Source organism: Adiantum capillus-veneris, chromosome 1, assembly GCF_014529385.1.
Source record: "Adiantum capillus-veneris isolate H3 chromosome 1, ASM1452938v2, whole genome shotgun sequence".
Taxonomy (NCBI): Eukaryota; Viridiplantae; Streptophyta; class Polypodiopsida; order Polypodiales; family Pteridaceae; genus Adiantum; species Adiantum capillus-veneris.
Window position 1 is genome coordinate 128,122,722 of NC_140931.1, and position 14,432 is coordinate 128,137,153.

Sequence of the window (14,432 nt, forward strand, 5' to 3'; positions counted from 1 at the left end):
GATCAACACATCAAGGAAAAGTTGTGGGCCAAGTTGGGTTAAATTTTGATTCAAAAGACATCCTACACGTAGGATGTCTAATGCATGATAAAAAGGCCGAAATTATATTTGAGACATAACAGGCTCTCATATAGCCTTAGACAAACCTCCTAGTCAAGTTTGGTCCAATTTGGAGTTGATTTGACAGGTGAATTCATCAAAACAGACATTAGGCTTCTGGAACAGATTTCTGATCAGTTGACTAGCTTATAGGTGTCCAAACCAAAAAGTGAGAATAGTTGTGAGCTCAGCACATCAAGAGAAAGCTACAGTGCAAATTTTATCTGAAACAGAGCAACTAGACATCCTACACGTAGCATGTCTACAGGATCATTTTTAGGATAATATTATACTGTGGACATACAAAGAGGTTCTAGTTGACTTAAGGGTTCCAGAACTTCTTTCAGAAGTGAAATTGGACTTTGGTTTGACCTATTTACGGAACAAAGACGAGAATTAAGATGTTACCTCTAGACTGACAAACACGTAGGTGGTGTACAGTTCAAGATTAGTGGACCTAATCAAGAACATCAGAAGTGCATAGAGTACAGTAGTGGTTGGGATTAACACTCTAGTTATACCAATCACTACTAAGACCACCTCTAGCGGTTAAATTCTTTGATTCGATTGCTAAAATTAAACGCTTGTGTACATATATATTCAGCAGCAAAGCAAGAAGTTGTGCAGAAACTGATCCGTTGCCAGGTGAGTGGTTGGATTTATGATAAATTGCATTGCTAAGTTTGATGAATTTAAGATCAGGAAGACACATTCCAAGAGACCAAAAAGTGGCATGTGATCAGGATAGCTTAGTATCCACTGAGGAGAGTGTAACTCAAGCAATGCTAGATCCATTAGCCCTAATCATTGAGGAAGGCAGTGATATTGACACTTCATCAGACAAGTCCTTCTTCATGATGGCTAGTCAACAGCCAAGAGGCTTCTCCGGTGAAGGACCAACGCTAGGAGGAAGTACCTCCCAAAACCCTTTGAACAAGGCCAAGTTCACTATAATCTTCTTAGAAGGAACAAACTCTCGGGGAGCCCTAGTTTATTCTGACTATAGGGGACACAGGTGTATTTGTATAGAGGAACGGCCTTCTCAGAGACTGGAGATAATTCAAGTCTATGATGATGGAGATAGACTCTGAGATGAAAGGGGGAACCACTATTTGACAGTTAGGAACCCTGAGGATTACAACAGGTATGGAGATAATGTGGAAAAAGGAAATGGTCTCAGAAACTCAAGAGCCGCCTCCTAAAATTGATCGACCTGGAGCTCATTTTATGTATGAAAAAAACAACCAGAGTCTCTACCTATAATGAGAATGTGGGAATCTACAAGCATGAGAGCGAGGGAGTAGTCTCTTATTTTTGATGCAAAGAACCCTACCCAAATGAATTAAGCGATGACAAGGTTCTTTACTTGTTCTCTTATGAAATTGCTATTGGGAAGGATATCATTTTTGTTGACAGGTACGAGAGAGAATACAAACGAATTTTGCCAGAGGAGGTAGATAAGACAACAGTTCCAAAAACATCAACATATGCCCCTGAAGAAGTACCAAGGTCCACCTATACCCCTAGAAAGTCTACAAATCCATTTTCAGAAGAGTATGATGCAACATCACATTCCAACCGACAGCAGACTTTCAACTATCAGAACAAGCAGGCAACCCAACCATCATTGCAGGCATGGCTTCAAAAAAATGCAACATCCGAACAAGACCTAAACAGAGGTGGTTATCCAGCCGCACGAGGGCTAAGAGATTTACAAGAACCACCACTCCATTCACATTACCAAGGAGAGAGTAAGCCAAAAACTCAAGAGTCGATAGAGCCCGGAAGAAAACCCATAGAATGAGAACAAAGAGAACGAGTTCGGAGAGATGAACACCTCTTGCAAGAACCGTCAGAAATTATGGCTTAGGAGCACCTCTGGGAGAGGAACCCTCCCACTACCGAAGGTCAGAAGAGGCATATTGAGGAGGATGAGGAGAACCAATGATGAGATTTGTAGACCATCGTAGAATTAGACCTTCTCAGGTGCAAAAATGGGTAAACAAGATATACTCAGAAAAGATAGATCCTAGGGATCATGTAGAAGCCTTCCTGCGTGTAATTAGAGCTGAAGAAGTTTTGGGTTTTCCTACTCAATTTGCAGGGTTTGGACTTACCCTAGAAGAGGATGCAACCACTTGGTTTGATTCTGTGGAGTGTAGAGATTTTGAGTCTATGGAGGAGGTTTTTGACGATTTTATTAAGGAATTCTCACAAAGGGGGGTAGCTCATGATACAGTCTCACAAATCCATAAATTCAAACAGAAGGAAGAGGAATCTGTGCGAAAGGCAACCCTACAACTAAAGAGATATGTGAAGTTTTGCCCCGTGGAAGAACTACCAACCCAGTTCAGACTTATGCTTATATTTATTCAAGGACTGAGAAACGCAGATCTCCAGAAGGACTTACATATGAAGAGGAGCACAACATTGAATAAGTTAACTAAGGAAGCTCTTTACCTTGTAGACAATTGTGCGGTCTACAAGGAGGGTGAATTCAAGGATCTTGATGACGATTCATCCTCACAACAAAGTGGAAGCAAGTCCACTAAGTCAGCACAGAAAGGAGAAGTAGCTGTAAGCCAGGAGCAGCTGGTGAAATAAGTGCTAAAAAGAAATTAATATATATGCCAAGCCTCAGGCTAAGCAGCCAAAGTGGTGTGCAATTGAACAAAAATGGACAAACCATGTGATGGAGGAATGTTATTATAACAAGGGATATGTGAGAGAGCGACCTTGTGCTCCCCAAGCTCAAGTAGCATCTCCTCAAATCCCACCAATGCATAGGTATCAAGCAGGTAACCTACCAGGACCTGTAGGAGTTGAAAGACCACAACCAGTATTGGGGCAATTTGCCTACGGTGGTCCACATGTTTGGTCGTAACCTCAGGAGCTCGGCTAACGTGATTGTGCATGCCACAGGGGTGGACAGTAACTCAATCAACCCTTGTAAATCCATTACTCTGTTGGGAGAAAGTCTTTGTTGTGGGATTGCTCTCACTTTAGACTTAGCTTCATAATCCCCTAGGTAAGAGGGTAGAGTTTTTAGCGAGTCGGGTTGGCTGTGCCCCGAGCTAATTGACCCCTGGTCCCCCCCTTGTGAATGCATATCAAAGTTCATTTGTGATCTTGCCTCAAATTCTTCAATGGGAGGTAAGATCTCATTTTTCTCCTTCTCAGCAAGATTTAGTTGGTAGTTTACCCCATTAGCTTCATTTGCTTCTCGGATTTTCTTCCACAGGTCATCTAGACTGTCACACTCTTTACCCCATCCCCGCCGATGTTTTGGGTTGGAAACCATCAAATGTCCCATCTGTTGTATTTGACACTATGATAGGTTCCCGCTTAGACTCTGACGCAGTCATAAGTCCCTCCTTTGTGTCTACTTGTTTCTCTAGAGTTGGTGTGATAGGGGTTGGAGTTGGCACCTCGTGCCAACTTGCAGGTTTACTAGGTGGGTTTTCTATCAAGGATTGGGATGTTTCAATCATCTTCCGACACATTTTCAACCTCTATTTTTCTAGTTCCGCATATGGATAAGTCATCTATCTTTGCTCTTGGTTTTGGTTGTTTTTTAGTCTGGCTTCGTATGCTTTTAAAAGTACGTCAAGCTGCTCATTTACTTTTTCTACCAGTACTGATCCTCCCGATCCTGCACTTTTGGGTTCCACTATTTCCTTGGGCCCTATGGTTGCAGCAGTGTGTGAACTTAAACTAGTTAGATCCTCTAATCACTCCAATCTATCCTTTGTGTGTTTTAACTCCTCGGATAGAACCATTTGCTCTCGTTCCTTCCTGGCTTTCATACGAGCCTTTCTAGCTTTCCAAGTGCTTCATTGATTTTTCATTTTTGCACTAGGGGCATCGGTCTTTGGCTCTTCAATTATGGGTTTGTTTGTCCTTCTTTGAACTTGTGCCCGTGTGACTACCTGAATAGGTATTACTGTTTCATTTTCTGACCCCCCACTGGATGGCACTGCTTCTAGCATGTTTAAAGTAGTTTTTTCTCCTTTGCTCGGGTTCTTAGGGCAATCAGGAATCGAGTGAGTAATTCCACACTCGGTGCAATACGCATTGACTCTAATGATTTCATTGTGAGGACAGTCCCTTAGCCAATGATCTCTGCCACACTTGTAGTAGGGTCCCTTAGACTGTTGAGGTGCTCCTTGATCTCCTCTCTGTTGGTAAGCATGCCTCAGCCCGCCCATGCCTCCCTTGGCTATGAACAACAGTGTTCATTCATCCAAGCTGTATCTTCCTTCTCCTGCAGCCTGGGTAGATGTTGGTGGTCCCGTACTTCCAATCATGCTCCAAGGTTCTTGCATCTTAGGTTCTTCAGGTGGATAATAGACAGGATTTGTTGCATATCCATTAGGATCTTTGCGCTAGAAAAATTTAGAGTAAACGACCCTACCTCGAGGATTCAAGAAGGGATCAGAGAATTGGACAAGCCTCGACTAAACACTAGGCCTGTACCTTTAAACAAGGTTGGAGAATATTGTGAGGGAGAAGATGGAAATACCACACTACCAGTAGAATTCCACGGAGTAGTATCCAAGGCTATTGTCGACAGTGGAGCGGGAGTCGCTATCGCCACCAAAGAAATCTGGAAAAAATGGGGAAAACCGGCTTTGAGAGCAACCAGAATGAAATTACAGCTGACAGATGGGTTCATGGAAAAGCCTCTAGGACTTTTAGAAAAAGTAATTGTCACCTCTTGCGGAATCGAGTATGAGCATACATTTGCAATAGTTGATTTCGGCAAAAAGAACAATTACGAGATCATCTTGAGAAGACCGTTCATGAGACAATTAAAGATGGTACAGGATTGGGTTTATGACCACATATACCTCAGGCGTGGGGAGACTACAACCAAAATATACTTTAAAGACCATAGTTACAAAGATTTGAACTAGACACCAGTGGAAGAGTTTGATTCGGCTACGTTGGCAGGGTCCGAACTCCCAGCATGGTTAGGGCAGAAAAAAGATCTATGGATGTGTGGAGCTTCACATTGTGGGAGCTTGAAAAGAGAGGAATGCATCTTAGAAAGAGCTATTGAAGACAATGATTATATTCCGAAACCTTTTCCCGAAGATGCATTAGAACCTATGGAATGGGAACACATACTAGCAACGTTGGACGTCTGTGCCATTACAAATAGCCCAACGACAAATTTTTGTGATAAGGACGGCTACGATGTGCTACCCTATTACATGGTAAACCTTGTACCAGTAAGAGATGAGAATGTAGACTCACCAGAACAAGAAGAGTTTTATGACTCCTCTGAGCATCTGGAATTAAGTAACGACGCAGATAACGAGTGTTCAGACAACTCAAGCGAGAGTAGGGAAACAACCGCAGATATCAAGTTTTATGATTTTGTAAATCAACACCCTAGATGCCAGGAATGCTATAGAAAAAAATGAGCAAAAAACAAGATTAGAGAAAACCCGATGCCCAGGATAAAAGACAAAACACACTATCTAATGCTAGTCAAGGCAGAGGATTGTGTAAAAGACAAAATATTAGGGAGCTCAACAATCAAAACGTGGAAAGACAAAAGATCCAGAGTGGACCAAAATGGAGCGTAAAAAGAAATACCAAGAACTTAAACGGACGTTACGAGAGGTATGGACTACTGAGGTAGAAAGTGAAGGTAAGGAGGATTCAGAAAAAGAAAACATGGATGTACCGTCCCACTATCAAAAATTCACATAATGACACCACCAATAAGGGAAAGAATAAACCAGGAATCTTACGGTGGGCCGAAAAATGCAAAACGAATTGACCTCGCTTCGCCAAGCGAAGAGCCTCAGCCTGTCTATATAGCAATTGATTTAGGGCCTGAAGAAGAAGAAATGCTGACATAGCTTCTCAAGAAGTATAAAGATGTGTTTGCATGGTCTTACAAAGACCTCAAGGGAGTTGATCCATCGATATGCCAACATACAATTCTGTTAAAATCAGATGCCAAACCGAGCAAACAACGTCCTTACACATATAATGACACATTCGCTAAACGAATCAAAGAAGAGATTGACAAGCTGAAGGATGCTGAATTCATCTATGAAATCGAGCATACATATTGGGTGTCACCCATTGTGGTTGTCCCCAAAAAGAACGAAAAGTTGCGTGTGTGTGTGAACCTCAAAAAGGTAAACGCAGCAACAATAAGGAATAATTATCCCTTGCCAATCACAGAACATGTACTTGAGAGGGTAGCGGAAAAACATGCCTATTCATTTTTGGATGGGTTTTTGGGGTACAACCAATTGGAAATTGCAATAGAGGATCAACACAAAACCGCATTTGCTACAGAATGGGGAATATATGCGTATAGAGTTATGCCTTTTGGCCTAACCAATTCGACAACCACCTTCCAAAGGTTAATGACTCATGCATTCAAAGAATACCTAAGAATATTCTTAGAAATATCTGTGGATGATCTCTGTGTCCACTCTCTTATTCGGAAAGAACACATTGACCATTTACAAAAGGTATTTGAGAAGTGCAGAACATATCGAATGTGTCTCAACCCGGAAAAGTGCAGAACATATCGAATCTGTTTCAACCCGGAAAAGTCTGTTTTTATGGTAAGACAAGGCGCATCTTAGGACATATTGTCTCAAGAAATGGCATAACCACTGACCTAGATAAAATTAGAGTCATAGCAGACTTGCCCAGGCCTACTAATGCCAAACAAGTTCAATCTTTTATGGGACATTGCGGATATTATCGAAGATTCATATAATGTATGTGGTCATTGTACAACCACTATATCGCTTATTAGTCAGTTGAGACTGGACTGAGGAGTGTGAAACTTCATTCAAAACTCTTAAAGAAAACCTTGTATCAGCACCTGTACTTAAAGCACCAGATTGGGAAAAGATATTCCATGTTCACATTGATGCCTCTTCATACGCAATTCGGAGTATTCTGGCTCAACCTGGAGACGGAACAATGGATTTTCTAGTTTGTTAAGCGAGCTGACAGCTAAATAATGCAGAAAATAACGATACCACCACTGAAAGAGAGGGATTAGGAATGATATATGCTGTAAAGAAAATTCGGCATTATCTCCTTGCAAACAAATTTGTGTTCTTCACAGATCACCAAGCTCTTCTGTATCTAGTAAATAAACCATGCAATACTGGGAGAATTGTACGCTGGTTTATTATATTGCTAGAGTTTGACTTCACAGTGGTAGTAAATAAAGGTAAAACACATCTACGAGCGGATCATCTTTCAAGGCTACTATACAGGGAAGCTCCTGAAGGAGTCGATGATGACATACCTGATGCTTATCTTTTCAATATTGAAATGATACCCAAATGGTCACATAAAATTGTTAGCATTCTTTCCTTTGGAGGTAGATTTGATAAAAAGGAAGAGGGATCCAAACAACAAACATTTTGACAAACAAAAAACTTTCAATTAATTGCGGGACGACTATACCATCTAGGCTCGGACAAAATTCTACGATTATGTATAAATCCAAAGGAAATCGAGTGTTATCTTGAGGAAGCACACATCCAAGACTGTGCATTTCATTGTTCAACAATGAAAACATACCAAAGATTGAAACACTTAGGAGTATATTGGCCAACTATGTATGCTGACACACATACTTATGTTAAAAAATGTATTATATGTAGTGCCAAACAACTGGTGGATCACGCGACATTGCTTCAGGTAACCATTGCACCTGCATGGAGTCAATATATCATTGATTTCTTAACAACAAGGACATTTCCTGAAAACATAACAAAAGCACGACAAAGGCCTATAGAGTTGGAGGCTCGAGACTTTAATTTAATTAAAATCAACTCTACAAGCGAGGAAAGGACAATCAACTTAGAATCTGTGCATGTGAAAGTAAATACCTGCTGATTCTAGAACACGTACATGGAGGAATAAGTGGAGGCCATTTTTCAAGTGATAAGACGATAAAAATTGTCTTAACCGCAGGGATATGGTGGCCTACATTGCACATGGATGCTGAGGAATTTGTAAAGCATTGTGACGCATGTTAGCGCACTAAAGTGCCGATTAAAAGAGATGAGATTTCACTACGGCCAATGATGGGAGCATGGGCATTTGCGAAATGGGGAATTGATTTTGTGGGTCTATTTCACCCCCTGTGTATCGCACCCATACCCAATATATCATCGTGGCTACGGACTATCTCACAAAATGGGCTGAAGCCAAAGCGACATAAAAAGCAGATGCAAGGACCACTGCACAATTTTTGTATGAGAATGTCTTTGTAAGATACGGATTACCAATAGAAATTGTCAGTGATCGAGGAACACATTTCTTAATGAAGTCATTGAATACCTGCTAGAGGAATTCATGGTCATACATAAAAAATCTGCTCCATATCATCCACAAGCAAATGGACAAGCTGATGCCACAAATAAAACCCTATGCACTGTTTTGACTAAAATTGTATCAGAATCAAGGGCAGACTGGGATCAACAATTACACTCAACACTATGGGCATACAAGGTAGCTTATAAAACATCGATTGGAACAACACCGTACAACATGGTGTTTGATCTAAATGCTATATTACCCATATAGTTTTTGATTCCAACTCTACGAGTGGCGAAACACTTAGAATGGACACACCATGAACTCTCTTCAAGAATAGATGATCTTGAAAAGCTAGATGAGCTTTGACTGAGAGCTGTAGCTTCAATCTATGCTTAGAAGAGAAGACAAAAGGAGTTTTTTGACAAGCATGTGCACACAAAAGATTTTAGAGCAGGTGATTATGTACTTGTTTACACTTGAAGCAACATGCCAAAAAACTTAAAAAGCGAGGGATGGGACCCTTTGTGATTAGTGACTTATCACAAAGCGGAGCCGTCAAACTTGCGACATTCGAAGGTGAAGAAACGCCAAATTGGATTAGTGGGTGTCGGTTAAAAGAGTATCATTTACCACTAACACAGGATATGCTTCAACAAATCCATCATGAAAAACAACGGACAAAGGAGAAACATAGGGTAAGAGAAGAAGCACAAGCAGAAGCAAAAGAACGCATTGAAAAAAGAACGCTTCTACGACAACAACAACAAATTGGATCACCGTTGTGAATAAATGCTATTCGATTAACAAATTTTAATGAAGACACAGTGGATCCAATAATTGCAGTCAAAGTGGGTAGCAACCAAGTTGACTCGATGGCATTGCTTGATTCAGGAGCTCAAGCAAATCTGATTTCTTGCAAATTATATAAACATCTCAAGCTTGAAGAACAACTCCATCCTACTCAACAAGCACTGGAAAGCAGTACATCACATTCATTAAGCATGCTGGGATGGACGATATTGCATGTACAAATACATCAATATGTTTATCCCCACAAGTTTTATGTGGTTGAGGATGCGAGCACACTACATCCAATGTTGTTGGGACAACCATGGCAGAACGAGTATAATGTGCAGATAGATTGGAGTTTGAATACGGTCAAAGTTCAACAAGCACAACAACACCAGGTGGTAGCATTTGCTCAGACAACCCAGAAGAACGAGATAATGGTGCCACAATCACTTGACAAAGAGAAAAAAAGATGGGTGCCACTTAACCAGCAAAAGATACCTATGAAGGATAACCAGGAAACCGCCCACCGTATTCAATCAAAAAATGAGACACCATAGGCGACAATGAATAGATCAAGGTCAGCAATACGCAAACAACAGGTATGGGTGCGGAAGGATGGAAGTGAACGAGCCTACAAACCACAATGCAATAGCAGACGACCTCTGAAAAACAATGTTAAACAAACACTGAACATGGTCATAAAACAGATATGGATACCTAAAAACATGCTCAATCACCAAACTATATGAGACACGCATTTGGATCCCCAAAGTGACGCTACAGGAACTCCCTTCAGTACAAGCAACACCAGCAGCCAGACAATCACTAAATTCGACATCAAAAAACCGATCTATGTGGGTGCCGATCAAAAGAACAACAATAACAACCAAAAAAGAGGCCATAAACCTACAAACACCTCCAAATCAAATCTACAAATGGCAATCAAAAGAGAAAAAGATTATGGCCACATCGGACACGACACTCCCATCCACGGAGACCACAACGGTTATATCTACAGTAGCGGCAAACCAAGCCACTTTTGCAAAGAAGACGATCAAACAACGAGTGGCAGAATTACAACTTTTAATTGCAAAGAAAATATGCCAACCAAATCAGGAACAAACAGAAAACCTCGACGTCGAATGCCAATAAGCATCTTGCTTATTCCCTCCTCTCGTACCGCATTAATTTCACCATGCATTGACTGAGTATGCATCAGGTAGGGCCACATTACAAGGCCGCGCATTAGCACGATTTTAATCCATGCACTGCAATACCCCGAGGCGATACCTTGTCATCCGGAAGGACTCTGATTAGGAGAGGGGGAGTCATTCTCAATGTGAACCCGATGACCGTAAAAGCAGTAAAAACGGCATGTTTTGAGTATTTTTGAGGGGTTAACGTTTGATTGTGAAATTTTTTGGACTAGCTAAGTACATATGTCCTTATACAGCATTAATCTACAGATATATGAGGCCAAACTCCAAATTGAGACCTATAGGTGTGTGTATATATGTAAAAATAGCCATTTTTTGGCAAAATATTAGTAAAACGAAGAAATCCGGCCATAAAAATTACATGTGAGTGTACATAGTGTGTCGGGGTGAGGTTTTTGATTTATTTTGATTTTAGGGGTTTTTCCGGGTTGACTTTGCTATTTTTCTTTTAATTTTACTAATTATTGGCATAAAAACTTCAAAAATACAAAAAGTAGATGAAATGCGAATGTAATGAAAAACAAAAAAGATGGGGATGATCAGTGACTATAAGAGAGCCCAGGATACAGTGTGGGTGCACTTATGAGAATGAAGCGGGAGGCGTGTTGTGGCCATATTTTGACCGAATCGTCAAAATTCTCAGAAACTGGGCAAACGGAGTCCAAATGGGGAACTTTTTGAGTCTAAACTGCGTTTTGCAAAAAGTTAGGAGCACATGTCAAATTTCATGAAAAATGGTTTGGGGATCCCCATTATAAGATTTTTTCACTCCACTTAGAGCTCATTTATACTATTTCACTTGTGAGAGAGAGCTCTAGCCACCTAGAGGGCACAAGACTTCCAGCACAGCTGATACGCCGTGCACACGCACCCGACGGCCACCAGATATGAGAGGTAGGCTCAACACCTTATGCTCTTCGTGTATATTTGATGTTTTGTCGCCAAGACTAGAATAGAACTCCAACAGGGTTTGCAGGGTAGAGGCCTGTGAGCATAGGTAGCCACCTAACGGCTAACCCAATACCAACAAGACTTCATAGGGGGTTTACCCTAGCCTAGGAGACCAATCTTGGATGCCCAAAAGAGGCAAGAAAGCAACAGAGAAAACCCTGGCACCTCAAGCCCCGCAAGAGGCCACAAAGAGGAAAATCCGGTAAAAGTGACCCAAATGATACCAGAACTCATGGGTAGGAGCTTCTCGATGAGCTCTACAAGGCTACATCGGCCACATGGACATAAGGCGACCCAAAGCAGGCCTAAGCTTCAGAAACAACATCGGAAACGCAAAGCGTCACTTGGCTCTCACAGCCAAGCGAGACATCCATTTGCTGCCAAACTTCACGAGCGGCTTACCAAGGCCTTCAACAACCAAGTCCTATGGTGGTAGACCACTACAAATCATCAGGGGCATGCAAACACAATCATGGGCGCTTCCAGAGTGACAAATCGCCAAACGAAGCTCAGGTGAAGCCAAAGCCAACAAGAACCACATGGCAAGGTTCCCCAAGGGTTCATGAAGCTATGTTGATCATCATAAAAAATATTCATCGCGAAAAAGTGCTCCAAGAGTCAGAAATCGCCTATGAGGCTCTGAAAGCCAAGAAGGGAGTTTCTAACTAACCATTTGATTCTTTAATTGAAATAAGGCACCAAGGGGAGTTAGGGAGGTCATATAAAAATAGTAGTAGGACTTGCTCCAAAAAAATGCACAGGAAACATCCTAGGCGTAGGATGTCTCAAGGCCACTTTTGGGCACCCAGCTCATCATTCAGCCATACACATAGCCTCTACATGTCATTTACATCTTATCCCTCAAGTTTCACTCCATTTGGACCAAGTTTGACCTCTTATGCATTAAAAAACGCAAAGTCAGAGCATAGAGGCAAGAAATGGTCCTAGACCTATCAGAAATGATCCAAATCAAGTGAAACTTGAACCACACACTCTTCATAACATGTCAAAGCTAACTGTGAGGTCACATCTTCAAAATCATGAAAAAGACATCCTACGCGTAGTATGTCTCCAAGCTTGAAATGACCTCTAGGGAGATTTTTTGATCTTCATACATCTTTATCACATTCATTCAAGCCTACCCACCAAATTTCAAGCCAAACAGATCACTTTCTGGCCTCATAGCTCCACAGATGGACTTTTCAGACTCTGAAGCACCAAAAATGGTATTCCTACCCTCAAAACTTATCCAAATTCAAATCTAAGACCATGGTGATGGTCCACAGGCTATGCCCTATCACATTGAGAAGTTTCATGCAATTCTCAGCAAAAACACATCCTACGCTTAGTATGTCTCCAGGGTCATATTGACCTACTGAGCAAAGTTTGACATCATGAATGTGATCAACATGCTACAAGAAGCCTACATATTAAGTTTCAAGTCATTTGGATAACATTTGCTCATCATTACAGGACATCCTACTCATTTGTACACCAAAAGCCTAAAATAGTCCAAAATTGCACTTTTGGTGTCTAAATCAAAATCCAAGCACATAGCTGTGATGTACAAGTCATAAGCTATCATCATGTCAAGTTTCATGTCATTCTCATGAAAAAGACATCCTACGCGTAGGATGTCTTTAGGCTTATTTTGCAGCACAAATCCTACTGTTTTCTCTTGCAGGGCATCCTTAGTCCCTCTTGAGCTCATGTTTCAATTTTCAAGTCAATTGGATAGTTAAAACTCAATTTATCAGCTAATATGTCAAAACACGCTAACTTTGGGCTACTGAGTGCAACAGGATCCATGGCAGTCGCTAAGTCGCCAGCAAAGAAGAAAAGAATGACCAACAAGGATTACCTGGATGAGGTGGAGCCATTTATAATACCAACAGGAACCATAAATCCCACTACCACTTGGTTACAAAGCAACTTACTTGAAGCAAACAACCTCAGAATATACCTAGGCATGTTCAAAGACCCAGAGGGCAATGCCATAGAGCTGCCAATGATACCACAAGAACTCAATGAGTTCACGAGAAGGCCAGAGATAGTGTCTATCTTGGAAAAGTTATACTTACACAATTATTTTGAGGCTTTGCCAGCAGGAAGTGACATTCAGAGAGTCTGGGAATTCGTCACAACAATAAAGGAAAATGGGATAGCCAAGGTGACAAATCTGCAAGGAAAGAACATAATGATTGTGATCACGCTAGAGGTAGTTGCAAGTGCCTTGAACCTCTCTAATGCAGGAGACAGTGTCAACAAGAGGCGAGAAGAGGTGAAGGTATACAAGGAAACCAAGAAGAACTACACCTTTGAGGATATTGCGGATTCAATGGTGGCAACCATGTGTCAACTATACAACCAATATTTCCATATCTTCACCAAGAGGCCTCAAAAGCACATTGTGCCACCTGCAGCAATTGGAACAAGATTCACATGGGCAATGAAGACAAGCAACCCAGGAGAGATAGATTATGCGGCATACCTGCAGTACCACATTGTGAGGATGGGAACCAAGAATCCCACATATATTGCAGCAGGGGAGATGCTCACCAAGGTAATATATGAAGCTCTAAATTCTAAAGGCCAGTGGCCTCTTCCTCCATCATAGAATGAGTGGTTGAAGCTGACATAAGACAAGGCAGAGGAGCAACCTACAGCTCCCAAGGTGACCACCAGATTGAAAAGAAGGTTAAAGACAATAGAAGAAGAGCCACCTCATCCAAAGAAAGGAAAGAAAGCTACCATTCAGATGCTAGAAAAAGAGACAAAATCCCAGAAGGCCGCTCGGCTAGAGAGGCTGATGGAGAGTTTCAGAGCCAAAAGAATGCTTAAAGGAGATCTAAGAGAATTATGGAAGCCCTCACTTGAGGCCATGTTGGGATCTTCTTGAAGAACTAATAGGGATCGCTTCGAAGATTATATAAAGAATTTCGAGATCCTAGATGCGACGGTCGAGAATATTCCAATTATACCTTTTACAGAAGAAGAAGTTGATGATGTGAGGTGGCAGCTGTTAGAAGAGCATGAAAGTGTAGAGCGAGAGAG